Source organism: Excalfactoria chinensis, chromosome 1 (assembly GCF_039878825.1).
Source record: "Excalfactoria chinensis isolate bCotChi1 chromosome 1, bCotChi1.hap2, whole genome shotgun sequence".
NCBI classification, from domain to species: Eukaryota; Metazoa; Chordata; class Aves; order Galliformes; family Phasianidae; genus Excalfactoria; species Excalfactoria chinensis.
In genome coordinates, this window is record NC_092825.1 from 152355660 (window position 1) to 152374066 (window position 18407).

Below are 18407 nucleotides of genomic sequence, written 5' to 3' on the forward strand. Positions count from 1 at the left end.
CTCTATAATCAGACAAATAAATTATTCTTTCCCAGAGTAGCTTGTAACTATTCAGAAAGATACATTTCCTACCAAGACAGCATCTTCCTCAGATGCAACATACACAGTTATCTTGCAGCACAAAACTCCAGCTATCTTACTGAAACTATGGAGCTGGATTAATTTTTCCTCTGTCTGAAGGAAAGACAGAACTCAGCAGGGAACTCATTATCTTTGAGGGCCCTCTGAGAGTTTTGTTATATTGGATCTCACCTTGCTGATACACTTCATCTCTGTCATCAATATGGTGAAAAGATCAGTAATGCTTCGAACTGTTTTTTATCTCGTCATGATGTGACTGATGCTCTCAAAGTCTGTTTTGAGAAAAGAAAAAGCAAAGGACATTTTTCTGAGGTTTATAAATGTTAGATTACAAAACGTTGCAATGGTGGAGTTGAAAAGATTTTTTTTCTTGAAGAAAAGATAGAAAAAAAAATAAATTTCACTCCTTAGTACTGTATTCTTATTTGAATAAAAATATATGCATCTTGGCATTCATTAAAAAGTGGAGATTTTAGAATCTGAATGCACATCTGACTTTGCAGTTGTCCAAACTATGATGAGACTAGTTCAAGTCCCAAGAATATAACGTGTCTGAACTTGGTTTGTGGAAATATGTCCAGATCCAGACTTGAGTTTAGCTGGTGGAACCCATCTATATCTTGAAATATGACTGTGTAAAATTCCTGTGAGAGTACAATTCTTGATATGAGTTGTTCCACCCTGTAACAAAATACATTTTATGAAGGCATGTGCACAAAGAAAAACATGTCAGGTGGCACCCTAATAGGAGTTTGAACCTGCACAAATTTGCTACCTCTAACTTTCACACTGTTCGCAAAAACAAACCGACAGACCTGGCTGGCTTTTCTTGACAGCTTTAAAGCAGGGCATTGTTTCAGAGTTCATTAGCATGCACATGAAATGGCAAGACACACTTGATTTCAAGGTTTTTTTTTTCTGTCTTTTTTTTTTTTTTTTTTCCTCACTTTTTTTTCCCCCTCCTTTCTTGTCACTGATGGTGCAGAACCTTCTCCTGCTCATCATTCTCTTTTAATCTGGCCCAGCAATGAAACAGACGACTGGGGCAAGTTTGGCAGTTGAAGGATCCAAATGCTAAACTCCAGGATTAATTTCACTAGCACAGGCATCTGGGAGTCAGATCCTCTCCCCTGGTTTTCCTGGCAGCTTGATTTAACTCCCAGCAGCCCAAAAGGCTCATTGTGTTAGACTGTGAGTTCAGTTATCCTGGCAAGTAAAAGACTGCCAGATTGCCTTTGTCAAATGAAGGAATCTGTATTTAAATATTAGCATCCTGTTTTTCCCAGGTTTGGGAGCTCAGTGGTTGAAGATCTCTGCATTCAATAATGATGCATTCTTTTGTCACATTCCTCATAAACTGATAATAAATTGATGTTGTCATTAGTGAATGAAAACAGCATAGCCAAGGAAAAAACTCCAACAGAAATACTTAAAATGGAGTAACACATTTATCCATGAAGAATGACAATGGAAGTAGCTTCACTGATTTAGAAATGTAAAATCTGTGTAAATGAGATCAGATCAGCATCATTTTGACCTCATCTTGATGTCTTTAATTAACTACTATTATTATTATTTTTCTTGAGAAATTACCTTCTTTTATACTTCAGGATAGAGAAATAATCTGCCACAAAATCACAGAATGCATTCTTCCAGAAAATCTTTTTCACCTTTAGCAGTACTACTTCATGAGAAGTATACCCTGAATATTAAACTAATTTCAGCTTTTACACCATGTATACAGTAGTTGCATTGAGTATTAGTCATCAGAAGCCCTAGAGCAGTATAAACACAATATGGATCTCCTGTGACAGTATAAGAGAAATGCACTGGCTTTTTAATAATTTGTTTTTATTTTTTATTGAGCAATACAGGCTCAAGGTGCACAACATACTAGATGACATATGAAATTTCACAGCAATTTAATCAGGGAAAGAATTAAGGTATAAAATGATACTGAAAGTGTAACTACTCCAGAAAAATACAAAGCAACACTTGTCTGTAACAGAGAAAATGCTCAGTTTCACACCTGAAACTATTTTCTCTTATATGACCACGCGTAATCTAATATTATGCACTTTTGTAATGCCACTTCAAATACTTGTTTAAACAACAGCAATGAAAAAAAGCTCTAAATACAGCCTGCATCACAAACACAAGTAGGGTTATGTCCCACTTGATTTTTTTTTTTATTTTCCTCTTCCTAATAATTGGTTATTCAAACTCATTTTATAACTTATATTTATGAATACTTCTTACTTCAACAGGGGAAATTCAACTGGCTCCATGGAACAGTGGAAAAAACTGAAAGTCTACAGTCAACACTATCGGTACAGAGAAAGAAGGTGATATTAAATGTTACATTTATATTAAAGAATTATTCTGCCACCTCTGGTATCATTCTTGACCAAAAGGGCATTTGGAGCACCCTGAGATAGTAGTTATAAAACAGCTCAGGCAGAGGAAGGAGAAAGCTACAATTTGAGATTACTCTTTTACTTTCCTGAGTGGGTACATTCTATATAGGATGTAGAAATAAATCTTATCTTGAAGGCAACCAACAAGTATAAGCACATTTTTTTCCACATATGTGCTGTATCCATACTTCAGTTAGAACACAGTCAAGGTCAAATAGATTTTATTAAATAGATGCTAATACTATGTGTGCAGTGTAAGTAGTGCATCTGCTTATGCACTGATCTGAAATGTGATCTGAGAGTTTTTGGCTGCAATCAAGGTTTAATATGATGCTGTGATCCATGACCTATGGTTCACTGGTGGGGGCACAGGTCTTAGAGTTGTACATGAGCAATCAATTACACGCTCTTGATTAGAGAATTCTGGAGTATAGCTTTGATCAAGGTCTTGTCAAATGAAACAGTGAAGAAATGATGGATCAGCAGAAGTATTAAAATCAGATCTGAAGAAATACATTGAGGTGTCTCTGGGGATAACCAGACCTTTACTCCAATTAAGGAAAAGTCACCAGTACTATATATATGTGAAAAGAACTGTGTGAACACTCTAAACTGTGTTCATGTCACCTCGTAAAATTAGAGTTTCCTTGCCTTGAGCAGGGTCCTCTATAGCAAGTGTTCTGCAAAGTGATATTAAGTCACCTGGCAGCATTTATTACAGCTGTTCCCTCTTCCAAACACCATCATCATGGGTGAAATCTTGACCTGACTGAAATCAAAGACAATATCCTCACTGACTCCCTAGCTGTAATAATTACATGGTTTTACTTTACAAACACTTCATTTGATTTGCAATTAATATGAACTTTTACATATTGGGTTGAACAGGAAAGAGAAACTTCAGTGCTTCTCACTGAAAATGGTTTTATATAATTAATAGTTTTACCAATCTGTATACAGACTTCAGTGTACAAAAGTGGAGATCATCAGATAAACAATTTTGATTGAAATGATACCCTGTGAATTTTAATTCTAATGATATTTTGTGCTTTTCTTCAAAACTTGCAATGAGCTGCTCTTTAGATCATGTATGCAATAGTATCAGGGAACTTCAAAAAAATATAAAGTCTAAAAAATCCTTCCTAAAGAACGAATATTACTCTTAAAGAGATTTCTGTCAAATAAAACAAGAAAAAGCCTTGTCACTTTAAGTACCTTTTTCAGAAATTGTAACAGGAGACATGAATTCACTGTGAATGGTTTATGATGTCAAGATAGTGAATTATCCTAGATGTTTGAATCACTGAAATAACTATTTAGCAGTGAGGTTTATTTATTTATTTATTTATTTTTTAAAAAAAGACACTGGTGGTGGTATCACAGAAGAAGTATTTATTTTAGTCATACCATTTTCAATATAAGAATTTGAAAGTATGTTCCTCAATCACGTCATTAAGGCATGCAATTTCATTGTTTAATTTAGAGTGAGAGACGATATATTGTCTCTAAACAATGCTGATATTATGCTTTCATTCATTTATATGGGTACTGATGACATCCTTGCTTGGCAAATTGCTGCTGTGAGAGATACTGTAGATCAATTTAATTTTCAGTACAACTTACTGCTACTACTACAAAAAATAAATAAATAAATAAATAATAATAATAATAAAAAAGCTAGCCTATGGTTAATCCATGGAAGCCTGTAAAAGCTGTAGGAAGTCTTCTTATGAGACATAAATTACTTCTTTTATCCACATACGTAAACAAAATGGCTTGAATAAAAGAATATTTTGAACAATAGAAAACAAAACAGTATTTTTTTTAATCTTTTTTTTTTTTTTTTACTGAAAGACTGTAAAATTTTATGCCAAACTAAGTGGCATTTTTCTTATTTTATTCATTCCTAAAAGTTTGAGAACCTTGATAGGTTTTGAATTAGATGCTTGCAGATAGGGGGTTGTGTCGTGCTGGTTGCAAATCAACAGCTCAATATACAAACCAGAAATACTGGATTATATTTACAGAAATATTTGAAGTTATACACAGCATCTCTATTCTGTTCAATTAGTTCTTCTAAATTTTATAATATTATTTTCCAAACTACTAAATAGTCTATCCTTTTCAAAATTTTATCAAAATGAGATATTTGAATTTCTGATTAATAAATTAATATTAACAAGTACACCTCTGGTTTCTATAAACCGGATGTAAAACCTAAGACATAAAAAACCTGGAAGATTTTTCACTTTTCTTCAGTTTTGTATTTCAGAAATTGAAAGGCTGTCGATTTTAACAGAATGTTCTTTTTTGTGTTGCACCTGGGAGGTACTGTCAATAGAAAATGTTAACTTGTGAAGTATTTCTTAGCAAATAATTACACTGCAGCTCCCTCTATCCCATTGCTTTTGTTTGGTTGACTGTGTCAGTTGTTTTGCTTAGCCAAGTGCTGCTAAATGCTATTTTGAGGTTTTCTGTTCTACATTTTCTTTTCTTTTTTTTCTTTTTAAATAGTTGTATTGAAATACAAAATCAACTGTAGAATATGAAAGTAGACGTATATACGATATGCATGGTATATTTTGTCTGAAGAAGGAAACATAAGGCCAACAAATCTGACAAACATGCAAAGCAGTTTCTTTGTCTTTTGAGCTTTGACACTATTTCCACGTAGCACCCTTTAGTGTAATTTTGAATTGAAGCTTATGTTGAACACTTTGCAGCAGAGACTGTGTCCTTTCATATTTCAGATAGAAATTTGATCTGAAGGTATGATTCAATTAATTTCTTACTTACAAGGATCTTATTATTCCCCATACTCTAAATATCTACATATGGGAAATATTGCACATAGCGAAGTCAGAAGAAAGATTATCATCAATGCCAAACTCATATATGTTCAAACATTGCTGTGGCTTTCTTTTTAATTTGTGTATGTCTTTGTGTTCCTTTTATGTATTTGGTATTTGGTTTTGAGTGGTGCCATTTCTGTGGAGCGAAAGTCTGTCTGCATAGTAAGGAATTTTGTTTCTAAAAAATTGCATATCATAATCAACATGAGATTTCTCATTTAACAAATATGTATAATTCCATTAAGAATCAGACTAAATTAACAGTTATTAGGAGCACTGAATATAAGAACACATATATAACCTTTTCAACTGACAGAGGTAACTTAATGGCACTTTTCATGCATGCATTTGTTCAAAAAGTTTAGGTTTTTGCCCTCACTCCTATTGAAAAGTTGTTGCACAAACGGAACCCTCTGAGTTAGAAACCCATTCTTAGTTTCCAAATGAATTATATTCAAAGCCAGATAATATGCATTTGTTCTTGTGCCAAGATCATCCTTTAGCTTAAGTACTTCTTATCTCTCCCTGGTGTTTAACCCTCATGTATTTAAAGGGAATGGCCATAGCATCCTCTGGCCTTCATTTTGTTAAGATAAAACACTGGAAGCTTATCTCAGGAGATGGATTCCATAAGCCCAATAACTCTGCTAATTACCTGCTAACCCTTATTTGTATTCGTTTTAGTCTGAATGAATGTCTTTTAACATGAATATCAACAATTTTGCACAACAGTGCAAACAGATCTTTACTAATGTATTACATGATGGTGTTCATGATTTCTTTCTTTCCCAGGTCTAATGAATCCAAAGACTTCCACTAGATATCAAGATGCATTGTTATTAATCCCAAACTACATGGTATTGTACTCGACACTATTCACTTTAATTTCTGTTAGTATAATTTACTACAATAAATTCTTTATTGTGGCCTGTGTCTGTTACTTCTCCTTTATTTGCTCATCATTTAAAATCATCTATGAAGAATACTATCTAGCTAGCCTATTACCCTGGCTATCATAATTTTAACATGCTCTTTTTTTTTTTTTTTTTTTTTTTTTTTTTTTTTTAAATCTTATTTTCTCTTTACTTGACTCATTTTTTCCTTCAAATTAGCTAAATTAACTCTAAATCATTATATAGCACTAATTATTCATTTTTCTTTTATTTATTATTTTTTTTAATTTATTTTATTTCCTCAACCCTGATAGTACCATATGGCTTGAAAACAACAGACATGCCCCTCCGAAAGAGTTAAAATTACACAATGCATCATTTCATCTTTCTGATAGGGATCATCCTGTCCCATGACTTGAGTGCACTAGAGTGATTTTTTTTTTCATCTTATTCATAGTAACCTACATTTGCAGACCCTGATATCTGTAAAATAGCCAGTGCCTTTAGCATGCCCCCAGCTTTACTGAAAAGTGAGGCAAAACACTAATTCAGTTTTGGGGCCATATCAAAAGTATATTTAATTTCTTTCCTTGATCTATTTTTAATTTTGTGGATAGGGAACTTCTCAGTATTTGTTTTAATATCCTTTGCAAGATCTAATTTATCTTGGCTTTTTCAGTTCTCACTTCTTCTCTAAACATATTGACCTGTAACACATAGCTCTCACTTCTGATTAAACTCTTTTCTTTTTTGTGCAGCCTTACTGCTTTTCTCACTTTCGAAGACACTATTCATTCTCTTAGATCTGAAGCTCTTTTCTATAAGTTTCCTCCAATTTGCTGGTAATGAAAATTGAAGAAAATTCCTGTACTTTTGACTACGTCAGATTCTAAGCCTCTTCCACATTCAATTCCTCTCCTGCAAGACTTCTCTTTTGAATTTTAAACCTCAATTATCGAGGTGCTTTTATTTGGTTCCCCTTCGTTTCAGCTGAGTCACTCGCAACCACTTAATCCAGAGTTACACCACTTACAAACACTTGATAAAGAGTTTTTAATAGTAGTGCCTCATCTGAGTCTATACTATCATAGAATTCCTGGCAGGAAATATAATTAACATGAATTCACATGGATTTATCACAAGTAGACAGTCACTCCTTCTATATAGAACGATAACTTTGAAAAGCTGCATTTCTGTTCCAAGACTGACTACTCTATTTCCTGCAGGAATGACCTGTGGAGGCAGGGAGGGAGTGGAAGAAATCAGGAAATAATGGGTGGTAAAGTTTGTACATGACACTGTAGCTGAAGCAAAGCAGACAAGTAGTAGTGGAGGATTACTGCTACTGCACTATCCGATCCATCAAGGCAGACTGCAAATAACTACTAATAAACCAGCAAATAAGATGTACTTCATTTCCTCTCAAAGTACTACTCAGAAAAAAAATAACATAATTACATAGACAGTGTTCATGAAAGAAGAGACTAAATTATTTAACATCTAGGAGTAGATCTTAGCTTGAGTCCTCTAACTCAAAGCTAACAGAAGAGAAGGGTCACTCTGACTGCTGCTTTAATCCAATGCTTATTATTTGATGAAAAGGAAAAAAAAAAAAAATTGAATAAGAAAGAGCAACTGTCACAAAAGTGTCAAAATGTGCAGGAACTGAATTTACAGGATGGATTTTATCTTTTACATATCATGAAAACTCAAAAAATTCACCCCCCCATAAAACCAACCAAACAAACAAACAAAAAGAAATAAAAACAACCCCATAAAACAAATACAACACAAAAAACAACAACAAAAAACAGATTCCTTATAAAAACACTTGTAGTTACTACTTTTTCCCCTAACACCCCCCCCTTGGTCACTGAGCTTCAGAGCTGTCCTGGACAAAACCACAGCAACTGATCATGAGGAACATGGGGGTTTCAGTTGGCTCCTTCATCCAGGGAACCCTGAAATAACAGAGCAGCCGAGCTGACATGAAGTGGGCATTGCCTGGGCAAAGGCTCTCCATCCATGCCCTCTTCCCTAGAAAAAGCCTCAGGGAGGGGTGGGATTGGTGTCTGTGAGTCATGTGGGCCATTCAGGCGCGGAGAAACTGTAAGCCAGCCATTCACAGGACTATGCAGTGAGGAGACCTGGACAGAGGAAGGCTGCTACCAAGAAAAGTGTGGACACTCAGACTGAGATCCCAAAACAAGGTGCTAATGTGCAGGTCTCTGGCTGTAGTGAGTGCCAGAGCCTGGCCTTTGCACTGCTAGGTGATGGAGACAGCACTTGTGTAAGATGTGACCAGCTAAATGACTTACTCAGCCTTGTAGCTGACCTGAAGGGGAAGGTGGAGAGGCTGAGGAGCATAAAGGAATGTGAGAGGGAGACTGATTGTGGTGCCAAACCCTATTGGCCCAGAGATCTTGGCAGCCAGCTGAGGATCCACATGGAGTATAGAGTGCGTCACCCCCTGCCACTTTACAAACAGGTGACAGAGGGGTATCAGCAGGTAGACAGTGTTCCTACTGCTGTGAACCTCGTGTCCTCTTCTCTCTCTTGCAACAACAATGAAGAATTGAGGAGTGTGGGGCAGTGGCAAAAGGCCCCTGCTCAGCAATGCAGGTAAGCCCTCCTAGAGATTCCCTTGCCTCCCCAGCTGCCCATGCGAAACAAGTATAGTGCTCTGCAGGGACAACTGGACAATGGTGGTGATGATGGTTCTTCCCACTTGGTGGTGTTACCAAAGTCTGACCAGTCCTCACTTAGCATTAAAACCTCACTGGCAAAGAAAAAATGATGGGCCATTGTAATTGGTGACTCTCTGCTGAAGGGAGCAGAAGGGCGAATATGTAGACCAGACCCTCTACACAATGAGGTCTGCTCTCTCAAGGGAGCCCAAGTTAAAGATGTAAGGAAGAAACTTCCTTCCCTAGTTTGGCCCTCAGATTACTATCCCCTATAACTGTTTCAGGTAGGCAGCAATGATATAGGAAGAACTTCCCTAAAGACTATGAAAACCTTAGACTCCATAGGTGGAGTTGCTCTTTATGTGAGAGAGCAGCTAGAATGTATTGAACTCCACCTGGAGGAGAGTGATGTAGCAGTTGAGAGCTTGTGGGTGAGAATCAAGGGCCAGGCTGGTAAGGGGTACACTGTTGTGGGTGTGTACTACAGGCCCCCTGATCAGGAGGAGGAGGTTGATGAGGCCTTCCGTAACCAACTGGAAGTAGTGTCACGCTCCCGGGCGCTGGTACTTTTGGGGGATTTCAATTATCCAGATATTTTCTGGACAACCAACATGGCCAGGCATGAGTGGTCCAGACAATTCTTGCAGTGCATTGAAGATAACTTTCTGATGCAGATGGTCGAGGAACCGATGCAGGGTGGGGCGCTGCTGGACCTTATTCTCACCAACAAGGAAGGACTCGTTAAGGAAGTAAAAGTCGGGGGTAGCTTGGGTTGTAGCGACCATGAGATGGTGGAGTTCAAGATCCTGAGTGGGGGAAGCAAAACAAAAAGTAGGATTGCTACCCTGGACTTCAGGAGAGCCAACTTTGATCTCCTCCGGGACCTACTTGGGGCTATCCCGTGGGCCAGGGTGCTAGAAGGCAAGGGGGCCTGTGAGATCTGGTTAGCATTCAAACAGCTCCTCTTCCAGGCTCAGGATCGGTGTGTCCCTGTAACTAAGAAGTCGGGATAAGGTTCCAGGAGACCTGCGTGGATGAGTAAGGAACTCATGTGCAAGCTCCGCAGAAAGAAGAAAGTACATGATATGTGGAAAAATGGTCTGGCCACTTGGGAACAATATAAGAATGTTGTCAGGGACTGCAGAGATGCGACCAGGAATGCTAAAGCCCACCTGGAGCTGAATCTAGCTAAGGAGATAAAGGATAATAAAAAAGGCTTTTTTAAGTACATTAACAGCAAAAGGAAGGCTAGGGAGAATGTGGGCCTCATACTAAGTGAGGGGGGTGCTGAGAAGGCGGAAATACTGAATGCCTTCTTTGCCTCTGTCTTTAGTGAAAGGGCTCTCCCCCAGGAATCCCAGACCCTGGAGGCTGATGAGAGAGTCTGGGGAATGGGAGATTTCCCTTTAGGCAGGGAGGAAGTGGTCCGTGAGTGCTTAGGAAACATTAATGTCCATAAATCCATGGGACCTGATGGGATGCATCCACAGGTGTTGAGAGAGCTGGCAGAGGTTATTGCTAAGCCGCTCTCTGTAATTTTTCAAAGGTCTTGGAGAACTGGGGAGGTGCCTGAAGACTGGAGGATGGCCAATGTCACTCCGGTCTTCAAAAAGGGCAAGAAGGAAGACCCGGGTAATTATAGGCCAGTCAGCCTCACCTCTGTCTCAGGGAAGGTGATGAAACAACTTGTGCTGGATGCCATCTCCAGGCAACTGGGAGTAAAGGAGGTTATCAGGAGTACTCAGCATGGGTTCACCAAGGGGAGGTCGTGCTCGACCAACCTGGTGGCCTTTTATGAAGATGTCGCTAGCTGAGTGGACGGGGGGAGAGCGGTAGATGTAGTCTACCTTGATTTCAGTAAGGCTTTTGATACTGTCCCCCATGACATCCTTATAACAAAGCTGAGGAAGTATGGGATTGATGAGTGGACGGTGACGTGGATCGAGAATTGGCTGACTGGCAGAGTGCAGAGGGTTGTCGTTGGTGGTGTGGTGTCCAGCTGGAGGCCTGTGACTAGCGGCGTCCCCCAGGGGTCTGTACTGGGTCCGGTCTTGTTCAACATCTTCATCAACGACCTTGATGAGGGGATAGTGACCACCCTCACAACATTCTTGTGGTGAAGCTGGCTGTTCATGGTTTGGATGGGTGTATGCTCCACTGGGTGAAACACTGGCTGGATGGCCAGACCCAAAGGGTTGTGGTCAGTGGAGTTAAATCCAGTTAGGGTCTGGTCACAAGCAGTGTCCCCTAGTGCTTGGTACTGGAGCCACTTCTATTTAATGTCTTTATTAACAATCTTGATAAGAGGATTGAGTGAACCCTCAGTAGGTTTTCAGATGACACCAAGCTGGGAGGGAGTGTTGATCTGCCTGAGGAGAGAAAGGCAATGCAGAGGGATAAACTGGATCAATGGGCCACAGATAATGACATGAATTGCAGTGGGGCCAAATGTCATTTTGGTTGCACCAACCCCAGGCAACCCTACAGGCTTGGAGAGGAGTGGTTGGAAAGCTGCGTGATGGAAAAGAACCTTGCTGCACTGATGGACAGTCGACTGAATACAAGCCAGTGGTGTGCCCAGGTGGTCAAGAAGGCCAATGACATCCTGGCTTGTATCAGGAATGGTGTAGTGAGCAGGGCTAGGGAAGTAGTCTTGCCCCGGTACTTGGCACTGGTGAGGCCTTGCCTGAGTACTGTGTTCAGTTTTGGGCACATCATTACAGAAAGAACATTAAGTGCTGGAGCAGGTCCAAGGAAGGGCAGCAAGGCTTGTGAAAGGCTTGGAGAATATACTCTATGAGGAGAGACTGAAGGAATCGGGGCTGTTTAGTCTGTGGAAAAGGAGGCTGAGGGGAGACCTTATTGCTTTCTTCCAATATCTGGAAAGGGCTTACAGCCAGAGTGGGGTTGGTCTCTTCTCACTGGTGACAGGTGACAGGACAAGGGGAAGTGGCCTCAAGTTGAGTCAGGGGAGGTTTAGGTCGGATATCAGGAAAAACTTCTTTACAGAAAGGGTTCTTAAGCACTGGAATAGGCTCCCCAGGGAGGTGGTTGAGTCACTGTCCCTGGATGTGTTGAAAAACTGCTTGGATGTGGTACTCAGGGACATGATTTAGCAGAGGGCTGGTAGTTAGGGTAGTATAACCATGGCTGGACTCAATGACATTTAAGGTCTTTCCCAACCTGAGTGATTCTATGATATTCTATGGTATTTTATGAACTTTATGAAATGAGATGGGTCCAGAAAAGTAACAGCAGAAGACAGAGTGAGGCTGTAGAAAACTGCTGTTGGCACTTCTCATGTCTACAAGGGAAAAACATCCTTGAATTTTTGTTGATGTTTTTTAGTGTTTTTGAGAGAATCATGTTGTCTTTAGGTGACTTTAGCTGCAGGTACTTTACAAAGTAAAGTTTGTCTCTTCGGTGTAGTTGGAATGAAACTTCTAGTCACTGTTTTGCCACATACTTGTAGCATAAAATTGAATGAGCTTATATCTTGCCTCAGATCTGTGGAACAGCACTGTTTCTCTTTCTGCTAGAAAGATGATACTTCACAGTCTCTTCCTCTTTTTCTTTCCTCACTGCTCTTATATTTTTCCAACTATTTGATGATAACATTGTAATTGTTTTGCCACAGGTGGTATTTTTTTTTCCCCACTACGATTTACATACTACACTTATACATTTATATTTTAATAATTCAGTAGAAACCAGGAATATCCTTGTTCTTATCATATTGACACCTAAATTCTCGATTCACAAAGGCTCAGTGTCTTTAAATATGATGGAGTGCAATTTCCTTTTTCTTTATTCTTTTCTACTGCCACTAGGCTGTACCCTGGAGCCAAGGGTTCTGGCTTTAAGGATTGAAGTCTTATTCTTGCATCAAAATTGGCCTGGAATCCAATTCTTTTGTGTGAACATTTGAATTGAGAGGCTATTTCATGAAAGCAGTACAGATAATCTCCTTTTTATAAAGATCTTAAGTGTCTTTTATTTGTTTGTTTGTTTGTTTTTCAACTAAATATTTATTAGGTTCTGAGCTTTTTAGCCTTGGTTGAATTGTCTCACACCAGCCATGACTTAAATGTTTAACTGGGGACGGGACAGGATTACTAGTATATCTCAGACTGAGCATTTTCCTGTTGGCATATCCTTGAATTAATTTCTGCCTAGACTTCAGATTCCATCCCAACAATTACCATGCATGTAGTAGATATATGCTACTAGTGTATGCTACAGGTATACTGGTTGTAACCCAAGAAAGGTAGAAAGGATGCACATACTTAGAAAGAGTGCAGAATTGCTTCAGAGTTCTGTGGAAGCTGTTTTCAGGAAAGGTGGTGGGACAATCCATGCTAACTAATGCTATTATCCCAGTAAAACTCTGTGGGACTTAGAGATTTAGTCTGTGGGTAAAAAATTAAAAAAAAAAAAAAAAAAAAAAAAAAAAAAAAAAAAGTAGGAAATCATTCATTCATTGTCTGTTTTATTTCTTAATTGGACCTGTACTTTCACAAAGGATTCTTATTCCTAGAATGTCGATTATTATATTTCCTAGAATAGCATTTTTAACATGCCTTGAAATGGATGGTTCCCTTCTTAAGACAGAAAAATAGTAGTCTATATGCACTGTATTTTAAATTTTACATCTGAAAGTGAAAGACTGCCATGCTGTAATTTTTATGGCATGCCATGATCTCTAACTTACTCACAGATAAAAACTCTTTGTAATTAGTCAAAAATGTAAACAGCAAGTCAAGCAAAAATAATAATAAAATATAATAATAATAATAATAATAATAATAATAATAATAATAATAATAATAATAATAATAATAATTCTTACCAGATTCCTATTATTGGATACCAGATGCATGTGAAACTCTTGTCCCCATCTGCCAGCTTCATTCTTAAATGTGAGAACATCATATTAATTTTGACTATCATATTAACTACATCTGATTGCTTAGGACATGAGTTACTGGTTATATGTCTCTGTGCAGGTGGCACACTTTCCAGCATGATGAACTATAGCAATCATGACATACTAGACAATTTATTTATAAGTTACTCTGCAAGCGTGAAATTTAGTTTTTAGAGAATATGTAGATCTTTCAATCATTAAGGAAATTACAGACACTTTTGTTGTAGTAATTTCTTTTTTTATAATAAAATTTTGCTTAAGGAAGAAAAACGACTTGACTGTAATTGATTCCTACTATATTTTATTCTTTTATGCTACACCTGTCATCATATCTGCATGTCTTAGATTTAAGACTACAGAAATGGCTGTAGCTGAAGGTGATATTTGTGATGTGCTGTGGATTGTATCGAAATCTTTTGAACTCATTTAGACTATGACATTCTGTGGCAGATTAATTAAAATAATTCACAGCTTCTTCAGCCTGGGATGGAAAAGGGGAAACAAGTCTCAGATGTGAAATGCACTCATCAGACCCAGTCATTGCTTGATTACTCTTATATCTATTGCATTTGTTTTGTGATGAGTTAATGTCAGTATTTTGGTCACGGAAAAATGGCAGATGAATGCTGCTGTGGTAAAAAGGCAAGTCTTTTCCCACTGGCAACACAAATATGCTTTCTGTGTGCCTACAGAAGTGAGGTGAACAATAGAAAACACTTCCCTGTTTTAAACACTCTATCAAAAGCTCTGTGCGATTCACCTCTGTGACCTGTTTGAGCCTCTGTTCAGCAGGGAAGCAAAGAGCTTGAGTTTGACACTCTCTCTCAGCCCCACACTCTCACAGCACACTACTTCAGCCCATCTACAAGTCTGGCCGTAAATTGCTTGAGGTGATGACAGCCTTTTATTTCTCTGTGTATTTAAAATTCACTGCAGGAGGCAAGAAGTCAGTCAGCTGTCTTTTTTCATTTTATTTTGTCCTTCAGAAATGCTTAAATTAAGGAGTTCTTACCCAGTTCTTAATAGTTAGCAATTTTTTTTATTATTGGTTTTGTTGTTGTTGTTTGTTTTGTTTTTTTTTTGCTTAGGCTGCCAACAGTTGTGAGGTTTTAGGGAGGTGCATTCTGATGTGAACAATGAATAAGTATAAACTTGCCTAAAAACGTTGATTTCAACTGAAAGGTTTTCTCTGCACCTAATGGTGTAATACAACTTGGCTGGGACTTCAAATATCTTTGCTCATTTTCTCATTTTTCCACTGAAATACAGCTAGGATTGGGGCATGTTGTTAGTGTGTTTACCGCCAACACCTCCTGCTGTTTTTTCCAGGGATCTGTGATGACGCATGTCTTTATTCATTAGTTCCTGTCTTGTTCTTCACATTGCCAGAATTTGAATGTGTTGCCTGCATTGCAGACCCTTGGATGTGATAATGACCTTTAGGTCTGAGAAGGGTACTGAGATGTCAGCAGTGAGATGTGATGCTTTACATTTGCAGACTTTGATTCGTGCAAACATTTGTGAAAGTTTCATTTCAGGAAAAACAAGAAAGTAAGAAAAAAAAAATAGACTGCTTTAAAGACACAGATAAATTGTCAAGCCTGCGAAGCCAGTGAACCTAGAATATACCTAATTGAACTCTGCAGTGAAAGATGCACATTGTGGAGTCCCAGTCTGCTGTGCTGTACTCCGTGCTATTTCCATGAAACAGTAAAACCCAAGACCTGAACATGGTACTGAAGCTAAAGTGAACATCATAGCTGCTCGAAAATGTATTTTTTTTTCCTTTCTTTTTTTTTTTTTTTTTGCTTTACATTCTAATTCAAATTCTCCTGGTAGTACTAATTCATGTTTTACATATCCATAGTACTCTTAAAATATGAATCAGTCTAAGCAGCTCTTTATGACAGCCTGGCTACAGAGCATGAGAAAGGGGTGGGAGGGATAAGACTGCAGCTAAAAAAAGATCATAAATGAACACTGTGCTAGAAATTGTAGTATAATTCAACTGTTCTCAGATATATGCTACAGACGTTAGCCCACATTTATGTTTTCAGAAAAAGAAGCTAATAGGGCTTTTGAATTATAGCACAAGGTACTCCAAAGTCCACCAAAAGCTTTTTTTGTCTTTTTTGATTTTTTCACCTGCATTTTGCCTGAGTTTGCTGTTTAAAGTTAGGATGAATCAGGAAAGACAATTTTTGCTTTGTACTGTGACAGTACCTACAGTTTCTAGTAAAATTCAAGGCTGCACTGGCTAAATGCAAGGTAAGTATATAGCCAGAGAAAAACGTGACACAAAAAGGTGGTGATTTCAATTGGCACTCTGGGCTCTAAATAAATATTGTAGATGTGGAAACTCATATTGGTTGTAATAATTAACTAGGTGTTCTTCATCCAACCTGGAAGAAATAAACCATTATATGATCTAAGTGAACAAACCTGCATTTGAGATATTATGGAATCTTCCTGTTAGGAGAATTTCATGGCAGAGATGGGTAAGTATTTCTTATTGCCCTGCTTATTTACAAAAAATCAAGTGCTCTTTCAGTAGGTGCAGATAAGTTTCACTAGCAGGCAAACTATTTGTTTGCTTTCTTCCAAATCTCTTTTATTAAGTCCTGACCCTGAAACTTAATACTTAGCACAGACGTTTTGAGATACTTAGTTTCTTTCCACCTCCAGGTATGAAGCGTTCCTTTATGAAGACCGGCTTTAGTATTTGTCAGCTATGGCATCTTCACTGTACTGCAGTTTAAAGAGTAGACCTGTTGTCTCTGCTTTCACTCAAGCACTGTCATTGCTTTTCAGTTCCCTTTTGTTTCCAACAGGCAAAATTAGGTTCAGTGGTCAATAAGCAATAGCTGGCATTCACATTTATCCTGCAGCAGTATACTCTGCACTTTTATGCTTATGTAATAGGCATTTTGTAACAACCATTTTTCTGCCCTTTAACTCCAGAAGGGTCTTACCTGCATCTTACCTTTATCCCTGGTGTCACAAAACTGTTCAAGCTATGTAATTAGCTAAGCTATGTTATTAGGTGAACATATTAGCGAAATTGTGTGTTGCTTTCCCTATGTGTGGAAACATTTCAAAGCTTCAACTCTTAATTTTTTTTTATTTTTTTTTTTTTAAGCTTCAAAAATGACCTTTTTCTTTTTAATCACATTATGGATATTTTACACACTGTGATATTTTTGTCCCAGAGTGTGACTGGATTGCTCTTTTAGGCCCTGATTCAGCAAAGCAGTGGTACATTTCCTGCTTTAAAAATCAGCAAAGCACTAATGTATTTCCTGCTTAAAAAAAAAAAAAAAAAAAAAAAAAGAAAAAAGAAAAAAGAAAAAAGAAAAAAAAAAAGATTAAAGGTCTTAAAGTAATCCTTGGAAATTCTTCTCCTGCTTATTGAGAATTTTATTTTAAAATTCAAACACAGGCTGTTATTCTTCAAACTATAATACCTCAAACATAACTAATGAAGGAATATCACGTTTTTTTCTCACACTCACTGTCTTGCTTTCTATGGGAACATTCACAAGGCTGCAATGGTTTATTTATTTGAATTATATGACTTACTTGTAAAAGGCCATAAAATCCTTACATCACAAACCATGTTATCTTGTAGTTTCAATACACAAAAACACACAGGTGATGCTGAAGAAATAATTAATACTACTTGCTTGTCCTTGTTAATTACATTATTTCTCCAAAGAACAAAATGAAGATACTGGAAATATAAATCTTAGCGAGCAGTTTAATTGTCTCAAGCTTTTCTATGACATGTGTTTTCTCAAGATATTAGTCACTGGAGAAGTTTTGTTCTGTAAAACAGATGTCCTATAGAGTTCATGCCATCCTTGATCTCAGTGCTCTCTATTGAAAAATGCATAACAGTGTTTTGGATTAAATTGTTGTACCATGAGTTTTTACAGTGGCACAATACAGAGGTTGCCAGATCAGCAGTATGACTCCCTGCAGAAAAGATACCATTTCAAGACAACATTTAATTGATGTGCAGCTGGCATGCAAGTGCAAAAAATGCATGTGGACAGAATTAAGCTTGGAGGGATTGTCCCTTGCTGTTCCCAACTTGCTCTTTCTATCAAAGAGCTACTGCAGGCACTGTCTGGATTTGAATCACTAAACTCCATTTGGATGCTTGTTCTTGCAATGCTAGAGAAGCGTCACTGTCAGGCACTGGAACAACATCACAAGAGTTACAGCAGCACAACAGGGATCAAGGGCTTTATAATAAAGAGATTTCATGCAACCAGAGTAGCACTCATGACACAGAAATACTGCTGTATAAAATGGACCAGATTTCAGTGTCCTTTCAGCCAGAAGTATATACACATCAGTAGCACTAGTTCACATTTAACACTGCTGTAAATGAGAATTTTCCAGTTATACTTAACAAATGAATGCATAGAATGGTAGAAATCTTTTATTTTATTTTATTATTTTAGATTATATGCTGCTGGCATAACAGCAAAATGAAAAGCCCAAAGCATTCTGAAGACAAAATAAGAACAGAAAGAATACTGTCA